Raw genomic sequence first — 9,119 nt, forward strand, 5'->3', positions numbered from 1 at the left:
TATATTATATTTATTTATGTGTATTATATTATATTATATTAAAGTCTGACAACTTTTCACATTGAAGGGTTGTGACATTTTCGAAGAGTTATAACTTTTCTGATGAATTGTGACCTTTTTGAAGGGTTGTGACTTTTCTATAGGGTTGCGACTTTTCCGAAGGGTTGCAACTTCGAAGAGTTGTGACTTTTTCGAAGGGTTGCGACTTTTCCGAAGAGTTATCACTTTTTCGATGAGTTTTGACCTTTCTGAAGGGTTGTGACTTTTCGAAAGGGGTGACTTTTTTTTTATAAGGCACCACAAGCAACTTTTCGTTCACTACTCTTTGTTGGCTGTAAAAAGAGGGGCTTCATCAAAGTTTTAAACTACATTTTTTAAAAAATATAATTATTATTATTATTCTTCTTAAAATACTCAATTTAGTATATCTTCTATATTTCTGTGATAAGAAACAATATGCACATACTAATACTACACATTTTAAACTATAAATGGAGGGATTTTCTCACATTTTAAAACTACGGTTTTTTATATTTTCTATTCTTCTCTTCTTAAAACCTCGAGTTTGATTTACAAATGTTGACAGTCTCAAAGTTTAGTAAAATTAGAACACTCCATAATATGAATGTTAAATTAATCTAATACTCCAGGTAAAACATCCAATTTATCATATCTTCTATATTTTATATCAATGTTTATATATATTATATTATATTAAAAGTAAAAACACCTGCAAAACAATAATAACAAAGTAGTGCACTATGGGGAAGGGAGTAGAAAGTTTATTTAAGAGGTGTAACTAAGAGATTTTAAGAGTGACTAATTTTTTATTTAGCAATATTCATATTATTTTTAAAAATAGTGTGGTACATAATTTAATTTTCACGTGCAATGCACGTGTGTCAAAACTAGTTATTCTATAAGTGTGAAGCCATTAAAGTTGAATGACTTTTTAACTCTTAAAGAAATCACCATTAAATTGAATGACTTTAACTCTTCACAAAATCAGTAATATCTATAAGTTATTGTACAAAAACTATAACCTACATGTCTATTCAATTACTATCACCATTATACTCTTTTTAGCAACATAATTTTCACAATAAATTATGACTCTAAATATGAAAGCAAATGAAAACACAATTTATTCATTAATAATAATCTTTTAAAAGAAACTGACATATATTTCCAACAATCCATAATTTTTTTATTCCATAGATGCATATTTTCTCTTACACGTTTTCTTGTAATGACAATACGGTACATTTGAATTTGGTTTAGAGAGCATAAAACTCTTATCATATGTTCTTTCAAGCATTACTTTACATTTAGTTTCTTCATTTTTTTGCTATCATTCAAATTATATTCTTAAATTGATGTTTAAGTGTTTGATCTCTCACATGAAAATATACTGCTAAAATTTTGTTTTATGAACTTATGATGTAATTTTTTAATCTCAGGTATAAACAAGAGGTGATGCTTTTGCAGACCGTTCAATAGAACTTTTAGTAGAACTTGTGCCAATACAAATGAGGTATGCGGCATGTCTGTCCAACATATTTTGCAAATTTTTGCATGAGTAATTTTTAATAAATTTTATTAACATTTGATTATTTTATTTTAATTAGATTTTAATAACTTAATGCACGTGTATTTCCAAAGTAGAGCCTCCTTGATAGCTTTAGTTTGACAATAAATTATTGAAATTATATTTTGCTTTAGTCTCCTAGCTTTCGAGGTAAAAAGGATAACTAATGCTTCTCCCTCAACAACATCGAGCAAAAGAAATCGAGAAAATTTCTGAAGAAGACATTCTAACAAATGAGATAATTTAATTTAATATAAAGGAGTACTTAAAAGTCAAATATGAACAACCTTAAAATTTATCTCTCTAAATATGAAAGAGGAATCAAATCTTAAAGAGAAAAGCATATAATAGAAATTGAATTCGAAAATAACATATAAGCAGTAAAAGAGATTATTAGTTAGTGGCTAAAAATTTTCACTCCTGACATGTTATCAATTCCCAAAAAAAAAAAATTTACTTCTTACTCCACCAATATTTCCATTTTATAACTCAAAACTATTATAGATAAAAAATTTATTACCATAATAATAAAGAACAAACATGCAACGCACATTACCAAAAACTAGTATATATATATATACTAGTATATATATAAGAACTGGAGTTGTGTGACATTATACAATGGTGTTACGTTGAGAAACAAACTGATCTTTGAAAATACAGTATCCCATATCAATGCCGCTGTAAATCCATTGTTTTGATGATCCTAACAAACAATGGGACCTGGTCCCATGAGTAGCGTATGTTCCTGGACAAATGGGGAACAACTGTAAAGCTGCCAACACTCTTATGGTTGGTCAGGAAGGGAAAAGAGGACATAGCTCTCAACCAATGGGATCACATTAAGTTGTTTCGATCAGAGGATAATATACCTTTGTTGATAAGAAACTACCTAGTCCAACATCCAAGGTACTCAAGAAAAAACTGTCTTTTGTCTTTCTCAAGAAAACAACAAGCTTTCAAGAATTGCAAGCACTACAAAAAAAAACTAGATTTGGGAAGGTTTAATTGAGGGGATTACTATAACCCCCCCCCCCCCCCCNCCCCCCCCCCCAAAAAAAAAATATTTAATGTGGGGGTTATTTTAACCTCTACAAATTTTTATTATTAAGTTGCAGCTGTCCTAAGTGCTGATTTTCTATTTTTTATTGTAAAAAAGGCACATACTTTTTTTCTCTCTCTAAGCTTACTCTAGCACCCATTTCTCCCTCAGTACTCTCTAAGATCAACTGTAACATCTTGAAATTTGAAATAACTAGGAAGAAGCTAATAATTGGAAATAGTCATTTTTGGAAAGAATGAAAATCTGGAAATTTGTTAAGTTAGGAAAAGTTGAGTTTTGGTCAACTTCAAACGGCCATAACTCCTAGCTCAGGATGAGTTACGTGTACTTCCAGATATGGTTAGGAATTTCTTGGAATGATCTTTTCTAACACCGCCGATTTTGCGCGATTCTGAGTTCATATGAGTAAGTTGTGTCCTTTGGAAGTTGGGTTGTTGGATTAATGAAAGTCTAATCCGGATTTTGGAAGGGTAATTTAGTCTTTTCCTTACCTAATTATTCTAATTGGTTTTTAGGAGTTTAATTGGGGTAAAGTCAGATTTTAGTCAGTTTTAGAAAAGTTAATTTTATGCTAGGGCTTGGAGAAGAAGAGAAAAGAGGAGAAAGGAGAAGAACGTCCAAGATTCGTCGATTTCGTCAAGGGTAATTTGTGGATTTCGTCGGGGGTGATCCCTAAAAGGTATGTGAGATCACATAGCATTGGGTTATTTCACCCACGCGCCAATCATGATTCAATTCAGCAAAATATGTGTGATTTGAAAGAAAATCCTTTGAGTTCTTGATGAAATTCGTTTGAATTCTTGTAGGTTGTTCTGTTGAATTTTCTTGCGATTTGATTTATGTTTCTGGGTGTAATTTTGGTTTGAATCTATCATATATTGAGGTTATAAATGATCCTAAGTATTTGGGGAAAGAACCGTTGAAGTTAAGAGGGTTTAGAGTTGAAAAACGGAGAAGAAAAATCGTCTAACACCTGGGGAAGGGGGTGGGGCATCGCGCCAGCCAGCGCACCCCAAAGCAGTCCCTAAATGTGGGGCTCTGGGGCGACGTGCCATTCAGAGCACCCCAACTTGGTCCCTGAATCTCAAGGGCTGGCGCCCGCGCCTCTCAGAGCGCCAGGGACGCCAGTTATTCCCATTCTTCCCCCATCCTTTCGTACTTGTTCCTTAGCAATGTGCCTATGTTTTCTAGTTGATTCCAACACTCTAAGGTACATATAAACATCATGAAATCATCCATAAACATGAGATAATGAACCTTTAATCCATAATCCAATTCAAGGAAAGTTAAGATCAAAGTCAAGAGAAGTCAAGAGTCAAGTTAAGATAAGTTCTTAAAAGGTTTTGAAAAGTCTCTTTTTTTTCCAAATGTTTAACTTTGTTTTAAGACTTAAAGTTCAAGTTGAGTAAAGAGTAAAGAGTAAAACTTGAAGTTCATTTCTTCAAAAATATATGGGGTCTATGTATATCCAAAGGCTTTAAAATGTTGTCACATTTAAACAAGAAAGGAAAACCTTGATTTCCAAAGAGCATTTGAGCTAGTTTTCAGAAAAGAGTAAATGCTTTAATAATTAAGCAAGAGGGGAAACTTTGATTTCCAAGATAGCCTTTGAGCTAAGTTTTGAGCAATTATCTCAAATCACAGAAAGAAGTATGTTTTAAACATAAAGAGCTAGTATATTTAGGGAGTAGGATTGAACATCGATATGGGGAAGAGTTCATACAACTATCAGCCCCCATAAACCATGTAGTCATCATGGGTAGAAAAGGTCATACTTTTTAGATGAATCCTTTTCACATAGACTAGTGGATCCACTTAGTAATTCAGGTCATATACCTTAGGCAAGGTATAGGATGCGCTGGTAGCGTGAGGGAGATCGTTGTATCATCACAATAGCTCTTTTGTGATGGTTGTCGGTTAGAGAAACTCCCACAACATTATTTTGTATCTTTATATACATTAAATATATTTGTATTTTTCATATACAAGCAGAGTTCATATTGTATCTTTGCATACATACATAGTTGTTATTGTATTTCTAAATACACAGAGTTGACATCATGTTTTTGAACAACTTTTCCTTATATTGCTCTTGCTTTTAAATTGCTTTATATTGAAATGAGTCCAGTTATATTGAGTTAAGTTGAGCCAGGTAAGTTCTTCAGATTCTTTTTCAAGCCTTTGTTGTGTTTAGCATTCCAACTCGCATACTCGTACATTAAATGTATTGATGTCAGTTGGCCTGCATCGTCTTATGATGCAAACGCAGGTAAATAGGATCGACACCCAGCGCACCGTTGATCTAATGAGCAGTTCAGAGTCTGTTGGTGAGCCTTATTGCATTTCGGAGGACTCTTTTTATTGCTTTTAGTTTTAGTTTCAGATCATTAGGATGTTGTGGGGTTTGTCCCAACATCCATCTCAGTTGTTTTAGAGGCTTCATAGATAGTCAGACAGTTAGTTATGAGTCTTTTAGCTTTATATTTCAAATGTTTTGCTATGAGACTTGAGTAGCCATTTTGGCCAGTTGAATGCTCCTTCTGAGACATTCTAAGTTTATTTCACAAGTTCTTTATTTAGACTATTCTGGTGTTTTAAGTCTTCCGTTGAGTAAGTAAGCCAGGCCAAGGGTTCGCTTGGGCCAGCAATGGTCTTCAAGTGCCAGTCCCTTCCAGGGTGTAGGCTCGGGGTGTGACATCAACATTTCTCTCTCACCCTCTAAGCTCAAATTTTTCCTCTTGGTAAAAGTTCTTCTGTCTCACTCTCGTAGCTCTCTCTTCTCAGTCTCTCACTCTTGACCCGTTCATTGTGATTTAGGTTTTGGCATACAATTTTTTTGAGAGAAACACAACTCTTCATCTCGTATCTTTCTGGTAATTTTGATTTCGTCAATTTTTGGAACGCGGATCTACACATTTAAGGTATTTATCTTCCTAATTTGTTCGATTTTTCTCTTTAAATTCTAGTTTACATCTTTTATTATCTTGCATGTGGGTTTTTGAATCTTTGAGAGCAATTTGTAGTGAAAAAAAGTTTAAAACCAGTTATTTTTTGGAATTGCTGGTAGATTTTGGGGAATTTATAGCCAAAAGTGTTTAGACTGGATTTGAACTCCCGGAGAAAGTGAAATTTTATGCTAAATTGATTTTATGGCTAAAGTGTTTGAGAACATGAACTGACTCATTTGATAACCACCAAATTGACTTACTCAAGTAGAAAATTTTGTGTGAAACTGAATGATTTAACAATTATCTCATATGTACAGAAAAAAAACAGTTGATCTCATATTAATTTTGTTATTCTTGCTAGTTGTATTTAACATACTTCTAATCATATATTTCATTTTTTGTTTACTTGTTAATTTGATTGGGCTTCTTTTATGGTGCAGGGAGAGTTTTAATACTTATATAACTGATTTGCCAGTCTAAATTTGTTTGAAAATATTAATAAACTCATTTGAAACTGAATGATTGAACAATTAATCTCATATTTTAGTCACAAAAATTGTCATTTGTCTCATATTTATCATTTGTCATCTTACTCATGGTCTTTCAAGGTTTGCTTTACTAGCTTTTGCATGACACCTGCTTATTTCGGTAATAACAACCAGAAGCTTCAGATGGGAATTTCATAGACACTCTACTGACTTGCAAGCAGACACTAAAGGTTGTTTATAAAGGAGTTGGCAACAACAATCTATGAATCACAAATATACCACAAATGAATTCTAGGAGATTCATGCACTGATATAGCACAAATACAAATTGAGATAAAAGTTAGAATAGAACAACTCAAGTGTACAAAAAGAGCTCATAGTCATAGAGTATTTATGGATTAGTTATCGGTTGGATTGTTATCAATTAGGTTCAATTGTTTAGTTTAATCATAGATGAAAATAAAATCAAAACACAAGATATGGAATAGAAAATCAAATTAATTAGCAAACAAGCACCTGCCATCTTCACCTGTGATAATGTACTTTTTCGTTTCAAGTTGAATTTTCACTAACATAGGAGAAAATGAAATGAAAACCAGAAAAACCAACAACTAAATCATGCCTGAAATTGATTCAATTAAATCCAACAATATAATTCTTCTATCCCTTCAATTATTATTTGCACCACCTTTATTCCACTATACAACTTCTTAGTGATATCATTTGCTTTTGCTCTAGACCCACAAGGCTTTAAAAACGTCACTAGATTAGTGTCATGAGGTCTGCTAACTTTTATACCTAATAACACTCATGTGTTTTGTCGATGTGGAGTTCTTATACTAAACTGGGAAGTGATATAAACCACCTCTCGTAATATATATATATATATATATATAAATTCTATGTTGCCTTTTCAAACAAAACAACCGTTCGTCCCGCTAGTGATATTTTTCGTTTTTCCCTAGACCCACCCAACTTTAAAACGCGCAGCTAAAGTGTAAGATTTTCTTACTTATCATGTGTTTTTGTCGATGTGGACTTCTTATCCTAAGGAGATGTGTCACAAACACCTTCTCTTATGGACTCAACGTCCTTGCTGAGGTTTGCCCCACCATTGATATTTACCCCACCACTTGAGATTTGTTAAGACCTAGCAAAGATGTTTGCCTCACCTTATCGGAATTTGGCTAAATTTAGGTTAACTTTAGCTTGCATCGACATAGTTAACACAAAGTTACTCTAATACCATCTATAATTGCCTAACCCACTAGTGATATTGTTCTATCTGGGCATAGACTTGCACAACTTTTAAAGGCATCATTAAAGTACACGGTCTACTTACTTATATATACTTAACATCTCTCATGTGTTTTGCTTGTATGTTACTTCTTATCCTAAGTTAGGGTGTACCACATACAACCTCTCTCCTGATTTTTAAAAGCAAATTAAATCATTTTTTACTTTAAAAACCAAGTGTGAGATGAATTCTTTCATACTTTGATCTAATAAGTGATGCAGTAAAAAATAATTTGAACAAGCGATTCAAAATAAAAGAAATATGGGTCTGATAGTTGCTCATACAAACCTGGACTCTATATAAAATAGAACAACTTATCTGCAAAATAGAAATTTGTGCATTTTGGTCTAGACTTACATTGGACAATAGGCCTCCACCGCTATAGCCCATCCAAATCAAACTCAATAACTAATTCAAACATAAAGACCCTACATATTGTTTTTTCACCAACTTAAAAACTACAATTGAAATCAAATAAAAGACCCTGCATACTGTTTTTTAACCAACAATAGACAACATATAATGTAAATAAGAACTCAAATTGCTATTTTGTTTCCAAGGAAACAAAACTTGAACTTTTTCACATTCATTGAAGTTTCTGATCATGGAGTTTCCTCCCCTTTTCCTCCTCTTTCTTCTTCTTCTTCTTCTCCTTCACCATCATCATCATCATCTTCTTCCTCCTCGTCCTCCTCTAGTTCATCATGATATCATCCATAATGATGCTGCCAATAGAGCAAATTTAATTGCCTACTAAACTGATAATTCTCACATGTCATTCCCAAATGCAAGCATTTACAATTGATACAGAAAAGTCTCCAACACTCAGGACATGCCCTAATAGGATATTCCCTTAGATCATCAACCAGTGTACCCATACAATCCATAAAAGGGAAATCATTAACTATTGGCGAAGCCAGACCTGCCGTTAGTCGAATGGCATCTCTTACTCGCATAAGGAAATCAACCGGCATTATTGGATCGATATCTAAAATTCCATTGCAATCAGAAGCAGGGCACTTCATAGAAATCATCTCATAGATATCCTTATTAATTTTTTTGCCTATATAATTTTGTATACATTCTTCACAATAACGATGATTGCAATTAGTGCCCCGCATCATTATGTTTGGCAGCGGAGACACATTTTTACAAATTTCACAAAAAGTACATGAACATTTCCCCATTTTAGAAGTACTTTCTTTAGGTTGAGTGAACATGGAATAACATAATACTTGATTTGTACAGTTTTTTTACCAACACCATGATTAGAGCTTGATTCCAAGTTCTTACCTGAATGAAACTACGCTGAGTAGAAGAGACTTTGTTGAAGCTCGACATCTTTATCTCCACTCTCGTAACCATTTTTATTTTCGGTGATAGCGATGATAGCAGAATTCAGCAAGGTGGGATCAATTTCGATTTCGCCGGAGCCCAAGATTTGTAAATCTGTTGATTCCATTTCAACTTGATTTGGCCGTCAATGGGACCCTATATTTCTTTCCCAATAAATGCATACATGTTGTATATTTCTTGTACTTATTTTACTTTTTAGGGTTTAGAACTAATTTGGATTATACCAAATTTGCAATAAATTAATGCAATATGCGCAATTTGGTATGATGTGTCGAAAGACATGTCGGCCATGTGAAACGGTCAATAAGACGATGCTACGCATTGAAAGTGATACAACGTGTCTAATCAAATCAAAGACGTAGTAGAGGTAGTAGTGTAT

General features: G+C 33.3%; 1 pseudogene; it reads right to left on the reverse strand.

The window, feature by feature from the left end:
* Positions 1–7,986: 7,986 nt before the first annotated feature.
* LOC125851011 (uncharacterized) lies at positions 7,987–8,864 on the reverse strand (annotated as a pseudogene).
* Positions 8,865–9,119: the final 255 nt, after the last annotated feature.

The sequence above is a fragment of the Solanum stenotomum genome, unplaced genomic scaffold, assembly GCF_019186545.1.
Source record: "Solanum stenotomum isolate F172 unplaced genomic scaffold, ASM1918654v1 scaffold21524, whole genome shotgun sequence".
Classification (NCBI taxonomy): Eukaryota; Viridiplantae; Streptophyta; class Magnoliopsida; order Solanales; family Solanaceae; genus Solanum; species Solanum stenotomum.